Source organism: Rosa rugosa, chromosome 6, assembly GCF_958449725.1.
Source record: "Rosa rugosa chromosome 6, drRosRugo1.1, whole genome shotgun sequence".
Classification (NCBI taxonomy): Eukaryota; Viridiplantae; Streptophyta; class Magnoliopsida; order Rosales; family Rosaceae; genus Rosa; species Rosa rugosa.
In genome coordinates this window covers 26,334,051-26,356,407 of record NC_084825.1, presented here as the reverse complement: position 1 = coordinate 26,356,407, position 22,357 = coordinate 26,334,051, and the positions used below count along the sequence as shown (strand labels likewise).

Genomic DNA, 22,357 nt, shown 5'->3' with positions numbered 1-22,357 from the left:
TACATAATATAATACAATTATAATTTTACATGTTACAACAACTGTTATTTTAATGAAGCTCGTAAAGAGAAAGAATTGTATTTTAACCAAGCTAGTATCAAGTTTCTACAATGGGGTTTAGCACTGATCTAATTCACTGGCAGACTCAAATGCATCTTCAACTAAAGCGGACTCATCTGCCGATCCATGGACTGTACATACAGAATCCCAGTTAGCTTGATCATGCAGAAGATGCAAGAAATGTGTAAACAAAAAAAAAAAACAAAAACAAAAACAAAAGAAAGGAATTATACAAACAATCTAGAAGTAGTTCATTACAGTTTGTTTATCTTCTTAGGTATGAACAAACCAAATCCCAAAACCTACCAAAAAAAAAAAAAAGGATAAAGCTTTACATAATCATATCCTCACTAAAACTACAGACATTATATTGCAACAAACAGGTTTGGATCTCTTTACTATCGAATAAAAGATCTGTGGATTCATTGATTGTAACATGCTCACTCAGGTTTGGAGGTTAGACTCGAAGTAACTTTCTTTCTACTTTTCTTAAAAACTGTAAGAAGAAAAATAGAGGTCAGAGTAGAAGTCTAGAATTAGAAGCACACTATTCCGAAGCGGAGTACTGTTCATAAGCTATTCTTACCGGTTTGGAAATTATAAACACTCTGTTCCTAAGGGTGTTACTGTTCATAACTACAGTAACCCATATTCTGTTTTTCTTCTCACTACCATAAATGATAGTAATACAATGAAAATGAACATGTTCTCCTCAAAACAGACATGGCAAAAGTTCACATCCTGAAATCTAATCTGAAAATCTCACAACAATTTTGTCTGGAGGGAAGACTTGTATGATCATTGACATTTTAAGGGAAAAACCAAAGAACGAAAAATGTGGGACAAACCTGTGAAGCAACACAGCTAAGAAACTGGGGTAGATATAAGCTCAACCCTGACCCCCCAAAAAACCTTGCCTCTGCTTTTATATTTCCAGCATAGAGACATACAGTACTCAAACCACAAAGAGCAAAGTTATGAATTGCACCTGTTAAACGCTTGTCAGCATTGAACTTACCTCAAGTTGAGATATCAAGTGTAAACCATCATATGCAATTGTGTGTGAGTGTGTTTTAACAATGTTACAAAACTTTGAAAAATTCACAGTTTTCCCCTGTGCTACTAATAAAGAGGAAAGTGTGAAAAGATATACAAACAAAATTGCATCAGTTAATAGCTTGTCAACAGTGAACTTACCTGAAGTTCAGAGATCAAGCGTAAAGCATCATCTGCAATAGTGTTTTAACCTTTGGTCTCTTTACTTAGAAAAACTTACCTGGAAATATTATAAACTCCAAAACGAATGTAGTGCAGATGTAAGTACCAGATCCTCAAAGTAGTGCAGATGTATGATAAGATGTTTAAACTGCTCTGAAGGTATCCCAACGATGGCTCGATATTCATAACCTAACTCTGGTAAATCCATTTGTTCAGCGTATGATTCAGCCAATGCCATTTCAGAGAAACCAAACTCCCCAGTTCATGTGATTTCATTTAGAGAGGAAATTAAACGAAACAGAAAAGTATTGGACTCAGAATGCAGATTGCATGTTTAAATAGGCTTTACAACAAAACAACAGTATCCAAAAGAAAACCAACATGCTGATTACCACATTGACAGTCTCTTATAATGTGAAAGATGATATGCCTCCAATTTGTCCGCTTTAGCCCTATGATTTTCCGGAAGTGTGAGGAATGCTTCTGTCAAGTGAAAGCACTCGCCGATATTTTCAGGTGAGACAAAGTCCATTGCAACTTTGATGCATGACTGGAAAATGAAAAAGGATCTAATTAAGAAGTGTAACATAACATGTGCAGAAGCATATATGCAAGTTAAATACTTCCATTGCAATAGGTCCACTAAATGAAACTGACTACAAAATGAAGAATGACAAATAGTTGGGTCAATTAAGCATAACCAATTGAAAGAACCAATTAAAACTTCCATAAACTACCAAAACAACACGAAAGCCATTTAAAGGGTTCTGCAAAGTTTTAGCTTATGCTTGTATTGATAAGCTGCAATCACATTAAAGAAGTATCATTAACTTAAAAAAGAAATAACCCTGGGAAATCTTCAAACCCTAGTCTATACCAAAGCAGCCATCATAACCTAAAAAAGGTTCACAAAGCTTGAACATTCAAATCTTGAACATTTCTGACAACATAAGGAAAAAGTGCTCACCAATAGGGAAAGAGAATTACGTTGCTTCTGGAGGATACACCATCAAATAGGTATGAGCAGGTATCAAAGAGAGTTTACCTTGCTTCTGGAGTAGATTGCTAGTGGCTTCTCACTCTAAATAGGACTACAAATAAGAAAGGTGCTGAAAATATCAGAAATATGAAAAAAAGGAAATGCTCAATTCATGGGAATTTTTGCAACACAGCTAGTTTCAAGATTGAATGTTTTGGAACGACCTGGAGGACGTAGCCTTTTCTGATCACTTTCATTCAGACTCCCATCACCATCTGCATTACAATTTTCATTATTTCTAAAAAAAGGAAAACACAATTGAGTATATAAGAATTCACGAAAGGCAAAATCCATTACAGCTGGTTTCAACATTATAACAAAAAATTAAGTTTGAAGTCTGATTCAACCGAGAGTGAACAAAAAAAAAAAAAAACTGCAACAAAAATTACAGCTGCATGAAGGCTCAAACCCGGAAAATCAATCAAAAAACCTGACGACATGAAAAAAAAAAAAAAACACACCGAAAGTGATCGAATTGAAATGGGTCAAAATACCTGAAAACATAACCAAAGAGAGCGTAGCTTAGCGGAAGTCGAAACGGATCGAATTGAAATGGGTCTTCTCTCCCTATTGTTCTTCACCTCTCACCCTCTCTGTACTTCTCCGGAGCAAAGACGCAAAGCCTCTGAATATCACCTCTCTCTCGATCGTTCTTGAACTCTCTATGCTCTCTGTTCGTGCAGCAAAGAAACAGAGCCACGCGGAGTCCCACAGGAGACGAACACCTGTCTGAGGTACTCAAGTAAAAAGGCAGAGAATGGAAGGGCAAAAGAGTCACGACACTGTATTACTGTTCATGACTGTTCATTGAACAGTCACAATCCCATTTTACTTTTGTATATTTATAATTAGCAGTCATGAGTTAAAAAAACCCTGCCTTTTATGTATACCATATTAGGCAATCTGATTACAATTGAAAAAGGCCACTATTTAGTATTTACTATGCTTTGTTTTTGTCTCTAGAAGATTATCCATGCCATTATGATTAGTCACTACTGACCCTCCGCTATTATGATTTACAGTGATAGCCCGTCATAGCTAGCCGCGCGCAGATGAAACAAACGATGACAGCTTGGAGGATCTAATGTAAAAAAGTTGTTTCAACTACAACGTACTGTAGGCTACTTTTGTTGACACTAGCCAATTTTGTAACCAGCATATAACAAAAGAGATCTAGTTTTTTTTTTTTATTATCAAAACAAAAGAGATTTGGTTAGAAGATCAATTTTTTGAAAAAAGTAAATGGTAAGTCCGTAAACAAATTTGGTAAAAACACCAGCTTTAATTTGAAATATTTAGAATATATGATGAATATATAAAACTTGGTGAGCAAGAAAACCCGCGGGACTTGCACTTATATGTAATTAACCCTATATTTAATACTTGGGTGTAGATTGCATCTATACGATAGAAATTTTGCAACTTTATTACTTTTTGTTGTTGTTAATTATAGGAGTTTCAAATCCCTGATCTAGTATAATCCTAATTCACTCCCTCTCACTACTTCTATCCCCAAGGGCAAGATTTGTGTCTTATTACCTTAATTTACTATAGGTATTTTTGTATGATCAACAGCAACTCAAAAAGAAATATTTTTTTTTATGCCACAGTGATTAAACAAGCTCCATTCTCTTTAGCTACAAACATTTGTAATTAATAGCCAAGAGCCAGTGATCGGGGAGACAATGAGTCAAATCTGGTTTAAGTGATTGACGTTATCTATCACAATTGCCATGAACTTAATTGGCTTATGTACGTATATAAAAAAGACAGTACTTTCAAGGCAGTAATTGGGTTTTTGACGTCTATTGGCCAAAAGAAAAATGTGTATCGACATCTTGAATGATAGTCTCAAGTTTCTAGTTTCGAGTTATTGCCTTCTTATGCACATGCAAAACCTAGCTAGCTGGCCAGAAACTCAATCTTAATTAATCTTTTACGAAACTAGTACGTGCTCAATATATAGATTAGATCGATGTTTGGAGTTGGGAAATTGGGTTTAACTTTTAGCTTAGTACAACAGACGGCTAATTATTTGTAAAATGTTACATTTTCTCCATAAAACAGAATATGCCTGCCGAGATGGAGCTGTGAGCCAACTTATATTTTCCGGGGGCTTGCCATGTAAATTACAAAAAGATGGCGCCAAAAAAGAAACCAGCCCAGCGTCTTCAAGCTCTAGTTGGTGAGTGGTTGCCTATTCAGATGGACAACGATGGGAGATAATTGTAAGGATGTAAAGGAATAATGATATATAGAGCACACAATTTTCATCCAACTGGAACTCACAACTTAGTGCTGAATGATTGAAAAAACTGATCGATCAGCCAGATGGCTAGTGTTATTTTTGTTTTTTTTTGATATAGCAAACAAAATCCTCTAAAATATCCACCCCCAAACTCATTAAATTGGCATAGAAGGCAGAGCTAGAGGAAGAGCATAATGCCAAACTAAAAAAGATTTGAGTATAATGTCCCAAATTTGCCAGAGAATGAGTCACAAAATTTGTCTCTAAAAAAAATATGGTGGAATGAAATACTTGGAATAATTTGAAAATTATCAAGCCAGAAACGGAATATGAGAGAAAGTTATTGATCATCACTATTTTTACTTTTCCCAGACTTCTATGTTAGAAGGGGATCTAACAAATTCAAACCTTATATCTCCTCTTCATGCTACTTTGAGTTAGGGTGGTGTACGTAAAAGAGTGTGTTAAAAGTAATGAGTATTTTAGGGCAATATGGCTATATATATGGAGGGCAAAAAAAATGTAGTTGATCATGATAATAAGTCTTTTGTTGTAGGTCATACGTCACTTTCTCATTTAAGACTAAACTCTGGCCATCATGAATTACATAAACTAATTAAATTACCAATCAATCAACATTTGAAGTTTGTCTATAGACTATAGACTATAATTAACCGCAATCCTATCAAACAACTAATTATTGATAGTCATCACAAACATTCTCTTTCAAGAATCAACAATCAGATCTCTATCAAACAACTAATTATAGATAGTCATCACAAACACTCTCTTTCAAGAATCAAATCATACTAATTTATCATATGAAAAGTTCCTACCTCTTGCACTCATGTCCCCAACTGAAACTCTGAAAGCTAGAGTTTCTCTATTTCTATAAGTTAATTTTAAAGATAATTTTTTTTAGTATTTTCAGCAGATTTTCTATATTGACTCCTTAGTTATTTTAGAGTTATCATGTTACGTATATGAAAATCTTAATATCAATTATAGTTGAAATCAAGATTTCAATGTTCTTACCGTATTAAAAAAAAATGTACTCATCCTACCTACTGTAGTCTGTAGGTCACTAAATAACATATTGTAATTTGACAAGCAATAAGTTAATAAGCTCAAATGTTGTATGAAACAAACAAAATCACCAACACAAAATGCATGTATCATACGTGGAATGATAATATTCCGCATTCAATTGTATGTTTCTCCATGACTCCATCTCCCTCAGGGAATTCCATACGCATAAAATAAGTCATCTACCTCGACTCTGACTGCATGTACTATTACTCAATTTACTTGTTAATTATATCATAACCACCTACCACCTTCTTCAGGTATATATATAAAGTATTGTATTATCTATGTAGTGTAGGCTCATATATATATATATATTAGCATTGTTTACATATTTTGCAATAATGCCACATCAAAATATTCAAAACCCTTAACCCTCGGATCAACAGCCCTCGTGCGCATCAATACTAACGCGGATTAGTATCTTTTAGTGCTTAACAATCTTTTGGAAACATTGAAGACTCCATTAACTTCTTAATCTATAGTAGCACTGAGTGATAAGGAGGCCGTATATGTATCACTGAAATAATTTAGGTAATTAAATCAATAATTAATTAATTGGCTACAAAGACTAAATTGACGTTAATGGCTTTCGTAGCTCTCTTTGGGGCACAAAGCTTTTTGTTTGCTTTTGCAAGTTAAAATACTTGCATTTGGCCAAGTAATTGAGACGACTTCCTGCTACCTGAGTGCCTGCATTTTAGTATGATGTGCATGGTACTAAAACCCTAAAATCCTTTACTGGTACGATATGCCTATACAATCATTTCATCAAAAAGAGAATATATGCGACCAATCTTTGATCGTCGGACTTAGGAAATAACTTTAGCTCAGCACTAGAGATAGAACACATAATTATTAATTTGAACATTTCATATATGCTTTCTATACAAAGTATTGCATGAGGCTAAAACACTATGAAAAGTACCTCGTGAAAATGAAGGGTTTAAAATTGTTTCCATAGAAATGTCAGATTAGACGGTTTGACAGATGTATTGGTCAACTGATTCAACTGAAGACGCAGAAACGTGCCCCGCATAATACAAAGCATATCAAGGAATTATTTTGAAGCACGCATTTTCGATCCAACTGGAACTCACCAAAGCTTTAAAATAAAAAAATAAAAATAAAAAAGCGCTAGCTACATTTTTGAATTTGAAAGGCAGATAGTGTGTTTTCTTTCTTTTTGCCTGAAAGAGCAGACATACAGCTAGTGTAGGTTGTCTTTTGTGATCGATTAACATTGAATCAACTAACAAGAGTGAATTACGCAGAAAGTGTTTTCTAAATTAGGAATATAGGCAATCCCAGAAAGCAAAACTCGATGCATGATTGCATGTAGGGCTTACATTTTATGACTTTGGACAGCGAGATAGTGAGTGGTACGTACTATACTAGGAGTCTTAATTGATCGTTCAAGGGTCTGAGTCAGCAAGATACATGCATGTTGTTGTTGTTCATGAATCTTAAAGAGACAGTCTATGACTCTATGCATAGACTCGTTGTTGCTATAATGTCAGGGGCCAGAAAATTTCAAGAACAGTAGTTGACGTATGATATACTCTGAAATAAGGTTTTTATACTTTCCAAAATATCACAATGATACTTGGGTTTGAAAATCCAACCCAAATTTGGTACCTGCCATCAATGACTATGTTAACCTGGCATATTTTCAAGGGTAAGTTTGTCTCTTCATGTTTCTCCTCCCCTTTCTTCTCCGTCTCTCTCTTTTCATCTTACAAAAGTTCTCCGCCAAAATATGAAACACTAATTTGAATTAATGAAATCAAAGCAAAATTGAATCAGGCTTTGTTAGAGGAGCATTGAAAGCAAAAAAAAAAAAAAAAATCTAACTAGCTATAAGAAAAACTGATTAATGGAAGCAAATCTAACTTTGCCAAAAAAATGAAAGCAAATCTAAAAGTGGAAAAGTGTAGTGTATTTTCATACTTGGGTGTATACTGTATTTATTATATAATAGAAAGCTTGACACTTCATTAATTTTTTATTTTTTGTTATAGTGGAGGAGTTTCGAATCCCTGATTTAGTATAATCCTAACTACAATTTTCTTCCTTCTCACTACTTGAACTAACCCCAAGGGCAAGATTTGTAATGTACGTACGGCAGATATTTTGTATGACAGGTATTTGGTGCTCAATTTTTTTTTCAATTTTTTTTATGCGACAATGAATACACAAGCTCATTCTCTTAAGGTATAAACAATTGTAATTAATAGCCAAGAGCTAGTAAGCCGGGAGACTTGAGTCAAATCTAGTGGTCACTCGATGATTGAAGTTATCTATCATTTGCCATGAACTTGGCTTCTGTATATTAAAAAGAAAGTACTTTCAAAGGCAGTAATTGGTCTTTTGACGTCTATTAGCCAAAACAAAAATGTCTATTGACATCTTGAATGATAGTCTGAAGTCTCCAGTTTCGAGTTGCCTTCTTATGCACAAAGTGACAAAACATAGCTGGCCAGAAACTCAATCTTAATTAAGCATTTATGAAACTAGTGCTTACCATATAGATTAGATCGATGTTTAATTTGGAGTTGGGCAATTGGGATTAACTTTTAGTTTGGTGCAATAGACGGCTAATTATTTGAAAAATGTTACTGTTTTTTTCTATAGAACAGGATGCTGGCCGAGATGGAGCCGTGAGCCAACCTATATTTTCCTGCGGTTTCCCTTGAAAGAACATGTAAATTAATAAAAGATGGGCGCTGAAAAGAAACCAACGTCCCAACGTCTCCAAGCTCTGCTTGGTTGGTGGTGCCTATTCAGATGGACAACGATGGGAGATGATTGTGAATTGAAGATGTAAAGGAACAATGATATATAGAGCACACAATTTTCATCCAACTGGAACTCACAAACTTAGTGCTGAATGATTGAAAAACTGATCAGCCAGATAGCTAGTGTGTTTACTTTCTTTTGGTCTGAAAAAAGCAGATAGTGTTTAAAAAGTTATTGTCTTTTGTAGAGACCATGGAATCGTGCATCTAGTCTGAAAGAGAAAAAAGAGATATTGTGTTCAGTTTTTATTTTTATTGAGAAGATACAAGAGAGAAATGAGGAAGACATAGGTATGGAGACCTTATTGTCTAGCAAACAGTACGGTTCGATCATTAATAATTCAAAAGTTGGAAGTACATACATCCGAAAGTTGGAAATACGAACATCAAAACCTAACACTAAACAGCCTAAAACGTTTTGGTCATGCATGCTGCTGCTGCTGCTATTAAACTCAACAAGTTATGGCCTGTAACCTAGAGCCAGCATGCCGGCCAAGATTGAATATTCAGAATGAGCAAGCAGGGAAGCTTCTGGGTCGGCATCTAAGACTGCCTCTATGCTTCAGTATTGATGGACCCAGCTGTCTTTATCCTAGCTCCTCTCATCTCGCCCTTCTTTATTCCTTACTAATAAAACTATTAGTTAGAGTTGAAAATTCGTGAAATTTTATAAATCAGATAATTTCATGGAATTGAGGTTGATCGTATGTCAGATGGCACCTAGCGAGCTAGCACATAGATCTGACCTGAAAAACAGAAGGGTTGCCAACCTTTTCCGTACGTTCCTGTTAGTAGCTTTCACAAACCCTAATCTGCTAGTTGGTAATTTGGGAATTCATTTCATTGTCACCCAATAGTTTTACCATTTGTGTTCAAAAAACACGGTGGTTTTGGAAGTTCGAGTTTTTGAACTAAAAACAAAAAGAGTAAATATATGCAGTAAGCAAAAACTGGTGCATGTAGGGCATTCGAGCGTCAATAAAATATCGACAGCAGCATAGCCAGTGAGTGTAAGTACCTAATTAATCTCTCTCTGAGTCGAAGGGTCTGAATCAGCAGTGATCTTATATAATCTGGCAGTGATCTTATATAATCATGAAAAAAGGGACCAGTCTATATGTACATACATTAGCTGGTGAGCTATAATGTCACATCTCGTCGATCGGAGATGAATCTGACCTAAACCAACCGATCAAAAACGAAGCACTCCCACCCACCAGTCATGCATATAAATATAATAGAACATGAAAAGGATACATAGTTTTTGGTGTACGTACTCATCTCCATCAACAGCCCATATTAATTTCTTTGCCTTACAGCTACATATACCTCATTAATTATTACTACTTCTTTGTGGGCAAGTCTCATTATTGAATCTGATCGAATATGAAAAAGATCCGAATGCAGAAAGATTTAAGTTAGAGTTGTATCATGTGCTATTGATTTGGACAATACGTACATTACGCATGCATATTCACGTGGTATAAAAAAGCAAACGAATCTTAGTAGGGTATTTGGAAATCATGGTGACTATTTGCTGCACAACAAAAGGCTGGATTTTAACTATTCAAAAAAAAAAAAGGCTGGATTTTCCTATTCTAGCTGTGTGTATCTTGCGTGTTTGTGAGTAAAAAGATAACCACAGCATCTTAATGATTCACCATAGTTACTTGGAAGGATATATAATAGCCAAATAGGGATCAAATTTGCAATTAGAAATTGCAATGAGTTTGACTATATATATATATACGCCCTTTTCTAATATATATATATATATATATATATATATATATATACGCCCTTTTCTAACCTCGATGAAAGAGAGAAGTTTGTACACAACTTGCATATATATGATGTTTTTCTTTAAAATAAAAGGCATAACGTTTGTATCGATCATGTAATTAGTTATTATGAGATAAATAACAATCCAAGCGATATCTACCCATGGCAAGCTAATACCTAATTGCATTTTCCATTTTTTTTTTTTGAAAAGGATAATGGTGTACGTATAACTCACTAATCCCGTGAAAGCCATTTTCACTAACATTGGCAGATCTAAACAGAGGAACACGTATACTTATATCCTTCAACCCTCTCAAAAATTGAAAAGACAGCTTCAGACTTTTAAATAAGATAAATGACTGACTTCATATGCTTAATTAAGGTTCTGGATCATCATATATCTCTATTTATAGCCACCCCAACCCAGTATACTACGTATTACATACGAGTCTATAAAGGGTTTCTTAATTTGGTTTGTGTAAATGACAAAAATAAAGCATTAAAATTTCATGCAAGAGTCCTTTGAAAATCAAAATCTTTCTAATCCAACAATGTGAGAGGGGATAGCTAGAAATGGCACATTAACACATGATGTCTACATTTTTTTTTTAAATTCATGATGTCATACATTTAGGAAAGCATAATTTGAGTCTCCTTGCCTCAAAGCTGTTTTAGATTAGCTTTTAATTTGGTCAACATTATAGTCAATCAATGATTTATTGTGAATTGTGATGATGGCGTGCACGAATCAGTGTTCTAAAAATCTCTTTGGCGGTCACTTAGCCGCTAGGTGGCGCTCAGCCGCCTTGATTAGTTTGGGCAGGGTTTAGGCAGAACAAGTTGAATAATTTTTTTAAATATTTATTTTATTTTGTCAAATACTTAAATAACTGTAATACCCCGGAAAATCCAAATTAAATTCCGTGGATTTTTAGAAATGATTTCACGATAGTAGGAGCGAGTACGAAGCTTGGAGAAGTTGTGGAATTAGTTCGAACGATTTTATTTTCGAAAACGAACGTTTTTAGGGGGTCAACAAAGTTGACTTTTTATACGTTCAAAATTTGGGAAAACTTCCTTCATGAAAGTTGTAGAGCTCGTCGATACGAGTTCGTGGACATGTGGAACGCATTATTCGGAGTTCGTATGAATAAGTTATGAATATTTGAAAATTGGGAATTTTCTATAAATATCAAAAAAATGTTGATTTTTCATTAAGGACGAAAACATGTTGAAATTGCGGAACAGTCCCCGCGTTTTCTCTGTTTTCCCCTCAGACCCGGCGGGTCGAGCTCGACCCGACCCGGCTTTTTCACCCCCCTCCGGCCACCTCCAGCTCCGGACCCGGACACCACGGTGATCGCCGCTCCAAGCCCGGCCTCCCTTCGGTGTCGCCTTGCCCCGCCGCTGCCCCCAGATGGAGATCGAAGACACCCCAGCCAGGTGAACCCGACCCGACCGGAAAACCACTTTTCCGGCGTTGCACAGGCCGATCCTCCCCATTTTCGTGATCTCCTCCTCCCCCTGATCATCCCTATGTAAGCCTTTCATCACGATTTTGTGTATAGAACGCTAGATCATGGTTTGACTTTTTCGACGTCCCTGATTTAATCTGAAATCTGATCGGACGCACAGGATTAATTCGACTTCAACGCTTGATCTAGGACAATCTAGGCCGAACCAGGCTTAGCTCCAGGTATGGAAGTCGACCACCCTTTCATTTTGAACCAGTTTGTAGTTGGTCACTTTGCCATCTGAGGTGGTTGACCGGCGTTGACCGCCGCGTTGACCGCCCACTGACCACCGCTTGTGGCGGCGCATCAGACTATATTTCGAGTTTTCATTATCTAGGCGATGATCTATGCATCCATACGAGCGTTTTGATATATAACATGGTCATGTTAGAAAAAGTTGATAAATAGTGGATTTACGTTTTGACGTTACTATTTAACGTTTTTACGTTTATCTTCGGTTTACGATCTGTGAAGATCTGACCATCGGTTTTGCTTCAATTTTGGATATGTTGATCGTATGACTGTCCCGGTGACCTTGTGAGGTCACGGGCGAAGATCCGACCGTTGGATCTTCGTATAATTGAGAAATAGTGATTCGGAAGGCGATTCGTGAGAATCTGACCGTCGGATTTTCATATAATTTTGTGGAGATGTTAGTAAAGGCGATTCAGGAAGATCTGACCGTTGGATCTTCGTGATAATTTTGGAGGATGATCCTAAAGGCGATCCGTGAGGATCCGACCGTTGGATCATCATTAAATTCAGATCCGACCGTTGGATCATCGTTTAATTTGAATCTGAGCGTTGGATCGTCGTTTAATTACATATTTGAGTTGTTGGCTAAGTCAAGATCTTTATTGGACTAGGTGATTGACGGTTTGAGTTGGTGGACGATTGTGGATTGTATTTTGAGCTGTTAAGAAGACGCAGCGGGATTAGAGGTGAGTAAACCTCACGTGGTTCATATTACGAACCGAATAAATTTAATTACCTTATTTTGTCGTAATTGCGTGAAAATATTTATGAAATAAATATTTGTTTTAAAATCATATGGACTTGATCAATTACGGTCCATGGGTAAGTAAAATGATTTTTATTATACAAAATGAATTTCACGATTTTCTTGTGTGAACTATAGTTGGTATTAGTGGTCATTCCTGAGTGGGTGATTACGTATATATATATTTACGTGATTATATGTGGAATGGTGTGACATTGAAGAGTGTGGAATTTGGGATGATTAAAATACTATGAATTGAAATTTGACTTATCATATTTATATGTGATGATCATGATTGATGAGTTCTTGTTAATATTCATGATTTACATTGGAGTATGTATAGAGTTGGAGAATGTAGGATTCTGAGGACGAGGTGTCCGAAGTTTGACGGTTATGGATAACCGGAGTGTTTGTGTACTGAGGACGGGGATGTCCAAAGTGCGACGGTTTATTATTAACCGAAGTTGTGTACTGAGGACGGGGATGTCCAAAGTGCGACGGTTTATTATTAACCGAAGTTGTGTACCGAGGACGGGGATGTCCAAAGTGCGACGGTTTATTATTAACCGAAGTATATGGTGCTGAGGACGGGGATGTCCAAAGCGCGACGGTTATAGTGTTAACCGAAGTATTTTGCCGTTGCTTGACCCTAGGCCAAGGTGTCAGAGGTAACGAGGCAGTTAGAGCTCTAACGTGTTATTGGGATGGACCAGAGTGGTGTTATGTGGGTTGGGTGTTTGCAGGACCAGTGTGGTGTATTGTGATTTGAGGATTGTGAAAATGTATTCCTTGTGGTTTTCCATTAGTGGTTTGATGTCTCTTTGCAGACGTAATACTGTTGAATTTTACTTGAATTGTAATTTAATAAATCAACAGTTCTTTCTTGTTTACTCATACTGGCTGTAAAAAGCTTACCGGGTTTTGTGTTGTTGCAACTCCCGGTACACTATTCAAATTGTGTAGCGGGTAATCCTACAGGACAGGAGAACCAGGACGGTGATCGTGCGGTTAGAGCAATGGTTATAGTTTTACAGCAATTGTAATAGTGAGGCGAGTTAAGCTCATTTGAGCCTTACAAGTTGATTTGGTGGGAGTGTGCTGTAATAAATAACTTGAGGATTTGGGTTATTGTAAATTTGAGAGTTGTGAAGTGTGGTTGTTTGTGAGAAAAAAATTCAGGATGTTAGTTGTAATTTGTTATTATTCATGTTTCGGATTTGAATTGATTATTCAAAATTCGGGGCGTGACAGTTTGGTATCAGAGCGTAAGGTACATATTTGGTGATAATCAGTACCTCCCGAGTGATGGCCCGTCTGCAGCGGATCCCCATCATATACTCTTCGGTACTGGTATAATCATTGGGTATGTCTTAGTATGGGGTCTAGACAACGTGTAAGTCCGTAGGACGGTAGAGTTGTCTACTAAGTTCGTATTAGAATAAGTTTAGTTTCCGCGAGTTGTGATCTTCGAGGAATAGGAACCTCTGGATTTAACTCTGATGAGTCGGTGAGGTAGAGGTCGAGTCTGATGTAGGGACAGGATCTTTCTATGGAGACAGTTGAGGATGAGGTGGAGGCATTAGAGGTCGAGTTGCCTAGTCTACCTGTAGTTGATGTGATGGATGTTATTCTTGGGTTGAAATGGTGAAAGAGATTGAGACCCTAGGAATAGTTGAAAAGAGAATTGATCTCACCAACTCAAGATGATAGGAGTGTGAGAGATTATGAGACAGAATTCTCAAGACTATATTGGTGTACGAGTGTAGTGATGTAATTTGGGAGATACTTATGTTACCTTTAATAAGGGTAGTATGTTAAGTGATCATGGCATAGGTTGACTTTGTAAGTGAAGTGGTGGAGTTTGTGTAGCTTCTTTGAGTTATAACCTTTGAGGAATGGGAACCTTTGGATTAAACTCTGGTGGAGTTATTGAGGATGGTTTCCACGAAAAACAGTATCCTTATGTGCATTGTAGTCGTTGGTTGTTGGGGTCATGGTGTTTGACCAATGCTTGTATCTAAAGTCGTTACGAGTATTTGACTAGTAGTTGTGATACTTTCCATTAGTTGGATATGCAGATGTTTTGAGTTGAAGAATACTTAGCAGTTATTGGTTGCTTAGTGATGGAATTGTGTTATAATGGAGCATTCATTCATGCTCAGTTGTTTGGTGTTTAGGATAGCTACTATATATTAGCTAAATGTCGGGGTGTGGTTTGAGGTCTGCGGATGGTATTGGAAATTATTGTGGAGTGCTACTTCACTGACTATTGTTGAGTAGTAATGCATAATTCGTTGTTACTATGATGGATTTTGTGTATGGTTGACTTATGGAAAGATTGATATGACCTCGTGATAGGATTGACTGTGAAGAGACATTGTGTTGATGTATGAGCTTAGGTAATAACGTTGTTTTCAACTCTAGGAGTGCTAGGGTTGTATAACTAATTTATGAGGCCAGATACTGTTGTGAGGACAGATTATGGATTATGACGTGGTTAGTGTGAAGTGCTATAATCACAGAATTTTGACCACTAGATGTTGACTTACCACCAAATGAGCAGTGAGGTGATTCGTGGGTGAGATACTGAGTGTTGTACCAGTATCGATTAGTGGATGCTAAGATGGTACATATTGCTTGTTGAAGCAATTGATAGATGGAATGATCGAGATTTTTTTTAGAGTTGTAAGTGTAACTCTAAAGATGTGGGTTTTTCCTAACTAACTCAGGAAGTGTTTAGCTTTATTAATCCCTAATTCTAGCGACGAAATTATTGTGTTTGGTTTGACTCAGAGGATACTAGCTTGACCTCTGTGTGACTTAATTGATTGCTAGGTTTTGAGTGATTGTTTTTATTGCATCATTATGAAAGATGTGTGCAGTAGAGTTGTTTATGGTTTTGAAAATAGTATTGGGTGACCAAGGTTCGATCCTTGGTGTTGTTGTTGGTTAAACAAAAAGAAAAGAAAACATGCACACCATCTTATTGATTTTACATTACAAACAAAAAAAAAAAAAAAAAAGGAAAACGAGGACTATGCTATACTAAGCCTAGTCAGCAGCTCCGGATGGATTGAGGCTGAGCTCAAGAGAAACGTTTGAGCCACTGTGGTAACCGCCTGAGCCACCAGAATAGTAACCAAAAGCGCTACCTTCCTCGGAAGTAGCCTTCAGGTTACCAAAGACGTCCTCGCCGTGCACGGGGAACAGAGGAAGAGTTTGAACCTCCTGGTGATCTCCTCCTCGTTGTTGCAGGGATGTTTGTCCTCCTATTGTGCCAAAAGAGTTGTACTGGTATTAGTGTTGAAGTGTGAGGAAGAATATGAAACAAAATTTAAATCAAGAAATCCTTCATTACCAGTAGAATAGGTGGAACCAAAGTTGAGATCAATGGATCTACCATCATCAGTAGAACTAGTGGACCCAAAATTGATGTCAATGGATCCACCAGCCGGCCCAAAATTGATGTCGATGGATCCACCAGCACCAGTAGAACCAGTGGACCCAAAATTGAGATCGATGGATCCACCAGTACCAAGAGAACTAGTTCCCATGGGCACTGGAGCAGCCTGATTACACCTATTCATCTGCTTCTCTCGAGCCCTGACGTTCTGGAACCAAAAGTAAATGTTCTTACCCTCAACATGTCCATACTGGTTCAGCTGGAGGCAGATCTCGTGAATGTGCTCTGTAGATGGGCACTTAAATCCCTTGACGTAGTAAAGATCCTTGAGGATTCTTATTTGTTCTGGAGTAGGAATCCATCTGGTACGGCTTCGCCAGAAATCCATGTTGGCACTACTTCCAGCTGCTTGGGTGTTTCCTCCCTCCTCTGTTGGTTGCTGTTGTTGTGGTTCCATTTGTTGCGGGGTTTGGAGCTCCATTAGTTGCAGAGTTCGTGGCTCTTGGGTCATGAGGTGAGAGGATGTGAATATCGAGGAATACATGGTTTAGTGTTTGAGGGAGATTTTGTTAGAAGGATTGGAGTTGTTGAACTGGTGATTGGAGATCTGAGATTCTCAGAGGAAAGATGAAATCGAATCTTCAAATGGGAGAGAAGATCAGAAGAGAAGGATTGAAATTGATGAAGAAAGGATTTGAGTTTCGAGAGGAAGGCTGCAGAGTTTGAGAGAGAATGGCTGGGGAAAATTTCTTTTCTTTGGTGTGAACAGTTTTTCTCCAGGATGCACCTATTTATAGAACGAGGTGAGCAGATCTCCACCGTTGGATGGACGATCTCTGAGATTCAATCCACGCGTTGGATTAAAGTCGCCCCGAAACCCGGAAAAGCTGTTGGCGCGTGGAGAGCGTGTAAGGGGACCGAGGGAATCTCGAGGCGCTGTGGCAGACAGCTGTAGCCGAAAGCAGATTTGACTGCCGTAAATCACGGAAGGGATAAGCCGTGACACAAGTGGGCCGTACTTGGGCCTGTCTCGGATCAAGGCATCACTGTAGCTGTGGGTGGAGGCCTGATGGGCCGAGTTTCAGAAACAGTTTTGGACATGATGGGCCGAGTTTCTGAAACAGTTTTGGATGAGTTGGGCCGGATTTCTGTAACAGTTTTGGATACGTTGGGCTGGGTTTCTGCAACAGTCTTGGATGTTTTGGGCCGAATTGTTTAAACAGTTGAAACAGTTGGTTTAAATAAAAGGATTGGTATGGATAATAACGTGAGCAGCCGTGCTCGAGTGGTTGAGTGTACAGTTCGTGTACAAGAGGTCTGAGGTTCGAACCTCGCCTCTCGTTTATTTTTATTATGTTCGTTATGACATAATAAGTATAAAATTTGTACACATTATATTAAGCACAGCTTGTGCTCCAGTGGTTGGGGGAAAAAGGTTTCGTGCGGCAGGTTGAGGTTTCGAACCTTGCCTTCCCCGTTATTTTATTTATGTCGCTTATGACATAATAAATATAACACGTGAGCATATATTAATGAAGGCAGCTCTTGCTTCAGTGGTTGGGAGCAAAACCTTCGTGTTCGAGGTCGGGAGTTCGAACCTTACCTCTTACAAATATTTTTGGATCTCGTATATGCTTGATATACGGACGTATATACGGTATGTACGGTATACATACGTATATACGGTCTGTACGGTATGCATACGTATATACAGTTGTACAGTATGCATACGTATATACAGTTGTACGGTATGCATACGTATATACGGTATGTACAATTTCATACCGTAGCCGAGCTGAAAGTTGTGGGCCGATTGGTAGGCCCAAATAGTAAGCCCAATTGGCCAGCCCTAGTGCTTAACCCAAGGATTGAGCAAGCCCAAGTCATCATCATTGGATGACATAATTTATTGGCGTGCTTTTGGGGATGATTTGTTTTGAGTGATGCATCTCTATGGTTGTGAACAGTGGTGCATGCTTAAGTTTTACTATGGAGATTTACCGTGATGCTAATTGAGTAGCGAAACACTTTGTGAGAGTGTTTACTGTGCTTGTATGCCAGTACAGAGTGATGATCTATGTGAAGATCTATGTGAAGATCTATGTGAGGATCTATGAGATGATCCATGTGATGATTTTGTGTAATTGATGTGGAGTGATGTTGAGCAGTTGTGTTGTGCGTTTACGTTGTGATGAAAGGATTTAGTGGCCATAGGAATGTATTTTTATACAAAGGGTTGAGGCTCTGTAGATTACTACAGATTTGGAAGAGATGAGGATTCTATGTTTAGGTCAACCTTAATCGAGAGGAATTGACTTACGCTCAAATTTCGGGACGAAATTTCTTTAAGGAGGGTAGACTGTAATACCCCGGAAAATCCAAATTAAATTCCGTGGATTTTTAGAAATGATTTCACGATAGTAGGAGCGAGTACGAAGCTTGGAGAAGTTGTGGAATTAGTTCGAACGATTTTATTTTCGAAAACGAACGTTTTTAGGGGGTCAACAAAGTTGACTTTTTATACGTTCAAAATTTGGGAAAACTTCCTTCATGAAAGTTGTAGAGCTCGTCGATACGAGTTCGTGGACATGTGGAACGCATTATTCGGAGTTCGTATGAATAAGTTATGAATATTTGAAAATTGGGAATTTTCTATAAATATCAAAAAAATGTTGATTTTTCATTAAGGACGAAAACATGTTGAAATTGCGGAACAGTCCCCGCGTTTTCTCTGTTTTCCCCTCAGACCCGGCGGGTCGAGCTCGACCCGACCCGGCTTTTTCACCCCCCTCCGGCCACCTCCAGCTCCGGACCCGGACACCACGGTGATCGCCGCTCCAAGCCCGGCCTCCCTTCGGTGTCGCCTTGCCCCGCCGCTGCCCCCAGATGGAGATCGAAGACACCCCAGCCAGGTGAACCCGACCCGACCGGAAAACCACTTTTCCGGCGTTGCACAGGCCGATCCTCCCCATTTTCGTGATCTCCTCCTCCCCCTGATCATCCCTATGTAAGCCTTTCATCACGATTTTGTGTATAGAACGCTAGATCATGGTTTGACTTTTTCGACGTCCCTGATTTAATCTGAAATCTGATCGGACGCACAGGATTAATTCGACTTCAACGCTTGATCTAGGACAATCTAGGCCGAACCAGGCTTAGCTCCAGGTATGGAAGTCGACCACCCTTTCATTTTGAACCAGTTTGTAGTTGGTCACTTTGCCATCTGAGGTGGTTGACCGGCGTTGACCGCCGCGTTGACCGCCCACTGACCACCGCTTGTGGCGGCGCATCAGACTATATTTCGAGTTTTCATTATCTAGGCGATGATCTATGCATCCATACGAGCGTTTTGATATATAACATGGTCATGTTAGAAAAAGTTGATAAATAGTGGATTTACGTTTTGACGTTACTATTTAACGTTTTTACGTTTATCTTCGGTTTACGATCTGTGAAGATCTGACCATCGGTTTTGCTTCAATTTTGGATATGTTGATCGTATGACTGTCCCGGTGACCTTGTGAGGTCACGGGCGAAGATCCGACCGTTGGATCTTCGTATAATTGAGAAATAGTGATTCGGAAGGCGATTCGTGAGAATCTGACCGTCGGATTTTCATATAATTTTGTGGAGATGTTAGTAAAGGCGATTCAGGAAGATCTGACCGTTGGATCTTCGTGATAATTTTGGAGGATGATCCTAAAGGCGATCCGTGAGGATCCGACCGTTGGATCATCATTAAATTCAGATCCGACCGTTGGATCATCGTTTAATTTGAATCTGAGCGTTGGATCGTCGTTTAATTACATATTTGAGTTGTTGGCTAAGTCAAGATCTTTATTGGACTAGGTGATTGACGGTTTGAGTTGGTGGACGATTGTGGATTGTATTTTGAGCTGTTAAGAAGACGCAGCGGGATTAGAGGTGAGTAAACCTCACGTGGTTCATATTACGAACCGAATAAATTTAATTACCTTATTTTGTCGTAATTGCGTGAAAATATTTATGAAATAAATATTTGTTTTAAAATCATATGGACTTGATCAATTACGGTCCATGGGTAAGTAAAATGATTTTTATTATACAAAATGAATTTCACGATTTTCTTGTGTGAACTATAGTTGGTATTAGTGGTCATTCCTGAGTGGGTGATTACGTATATATATATTTACGTGATTATATGTGGAATGGTGTGACATTGAAGAGTGTGGAATTTGGGATGATTAAAATACTATGAATTGAAATTTGACTTATCATATTTATATGTGATGATCATGATTGATGAGTTCTTGTTAATATTCATGATTTACATTGGAGTATGTATAGAGTTGGAGAATGTAGGATTCTGAGGACGAGGTGTCCGAAGTTTGACGGTTATGGATAACCGGAGTGTTTGTGTACTGAGGACGGGGATGTCCAAAGTGCGACGGTTTATTATTAACCGAAGTTGTGTACTGAGGACGGGGATGTCCAAAGTGCGACGGTTTATTATTAACCGAAGTTGTGTACCGAGGACGGGGATGTCCAAAGTGCGACGGTTTATTATTAACCGAAGTATATGGTGCTGAGGACGGGGATGTCCAAAGCGCGACGGTTATAGTGTTAACCGAAGTATTTTGCCGTTGCTTGACCCTAGGCCAAGGTGTCAGAGGTAACGAGGCAGTTAGAGCTCTAACGTGTTATTGGGATGGACCAGAGTGGTGTTATGTGGGTTGGGTGTTTGCAGGACCAGTGTGGTGTATTGTGATTTGAGGATTGTGAAAATGTATTCCTTGTGGTTTTCCATTAGTGGTTTGATGTCTCTTTGCAGACGTAATACTGTTGAATTTTACTTGAATTGTAATTTAATAAATCAACAGTTCTTTCTTGTTTACTCATACTGGCTGTAAAAAGCTTACCGGGTTTTGTGTTGTTGCAACTCCCGGTACACTATTCAAATTGTGTAGCGGGTAATCCTACAGGACAGGAGAACCAGGACGGTGATCGTGCGGTTAGAGCAATGGTTATAGTTTTACAGCAATTGTAATAGTGAGGCGAGTTAAGCTCATTTGAGCCTTACAAGTTGATTTGGTGGGAGTGTGCTGTAATAAATAACTTGAGGATTTGGGTTATTGTAAATTTGAGAGTTGTGAAGTGTGGTTGTTTGTGAGAAAAAAATTCAGGATGTTAGTTGTAATTTGTTATTATTCATGTTTCGGATTTGAATTGATTATTCAAAATTCGGGGCGTGACAATAACTTTAAAAACGACTTTTAATTTGTAAATATTTGTATGAGCCTGCTCACCTAAATGACAGTTTTAAGGGACAGTGAGAGACAAATGCATCTCAATCATATGTACTAAATTAAAAGGTTGAAATTATAACAACTTAAAATTATGCATTTATTTTCCGTCATCAGATTCACTGTCTCTCACAATCCCTTAAAAACTGTTCATTAGGTGAGCATACCTTCTTATTTGAGTAAAAAGTTATTATATTTTCAAAGTAGTATAATTGAAAGTATAGTTTTTTGTTTTGATTGTACTTATTTTTATGTTGTACTAGCATGTACCCACACTCCATGTGTGTGTTTGTGGTTTTTTTTTTTTTGGAAAGGGAAAGTATGTGGGTAGTTTTTTTTTTTAAGGAAGTGGGTAATTTTTTAATCAAAACAGTTTCCTACAACAATATATTATTTATTTTATTTTAGTATATTTTTTTATTGACATTATTGTTCCTGTTGGTTATTTCAATTTCTAAATTTTTTTAATATTTGAGGGTTATATCCGTCTCAGGAGAGCAAATTCTATTCTCTTTATTATAGTATAGATGTATTATCTATCTAATTAAATTAAAATAGGCACCCACCTAAGCGCTGTCTAGGCACCTAGATGGTAGGTCTTTTTCCACTGCCCACCTACCTCCTAGCGACTTTTAAAACATTGACATGAATTCGATCCGGCTCCCATCATACCTATGTATCATTTTAACTGGAATTTTGAGAGGCAAATAAGGATGGAATGTCCATAAGGTCGTAGTTAATTGGTGGCGGTCATGATTGACCGATTAGCCTCGATCTTCCGGAGGCAAAGCCAGGCATAAGTGTCTCTCAGGCTCAATATCACATGCATGGTCGGTGAGCCGTGACTTGTTGGTTAGCTGGCCTAACTAACATCGTAGGGGTCATGGGTTTAAATCTCACGACATCAGGGTGGGGAGTTATATTATC

General features: G+C 38.0%; 1 long non-coding RNA gene and 2 other non-coding genes across 3 annotated transcripts; all 3 read right to left on the bottom strand.

Annotated features, from left to right (window-relative positions):
• Window positions 1-1,043: 1,043 nt before the first annotated feature.
• LOC133719129 (small nucleolar RNA snoR101) lies at window positions 1,044-1,105 on the bottom strand. The gene has a single exon (XR_009850857.1). It is a non-coding gene; the product is annotated as a small nucleolar RNA snoR101 (small nucleolar RNA).
• Window positions 1,106-1,222: 117 nt separating this feature from the next.
• Window positions 1,223-1,284, bottom strand: LOC133719127 (small nucleolar RNA snoR101). Its single transcript, XR_009850855.1, has one exon. It is a non-coding gene; the product is annotated as a small nucleolar RNA snoR101 (small nucleolar RNA).
• Window positions 1,285-1,698: 414 nt separating this feature from the next.
• On the bottom strand, window positions 1,699-2,968 carry LOC133718538 (uncharacterized). Its single transcript, XR_009850359.1, has 4 exons — window positions 2,812-2,968; window positions 2,482-2,532; window positions 2,324-2,369; window positions 1,699-1,828 (listed from the first exon to the last, which is right to left on the bottom strand). It is a non-coding gene; the product is annotated as an uncharacterized LOC133718538 (long non-coding RNA).
• Between the last annotated feature and the right edge of the window lie 19,389 nt (window positions 2,969-22,357).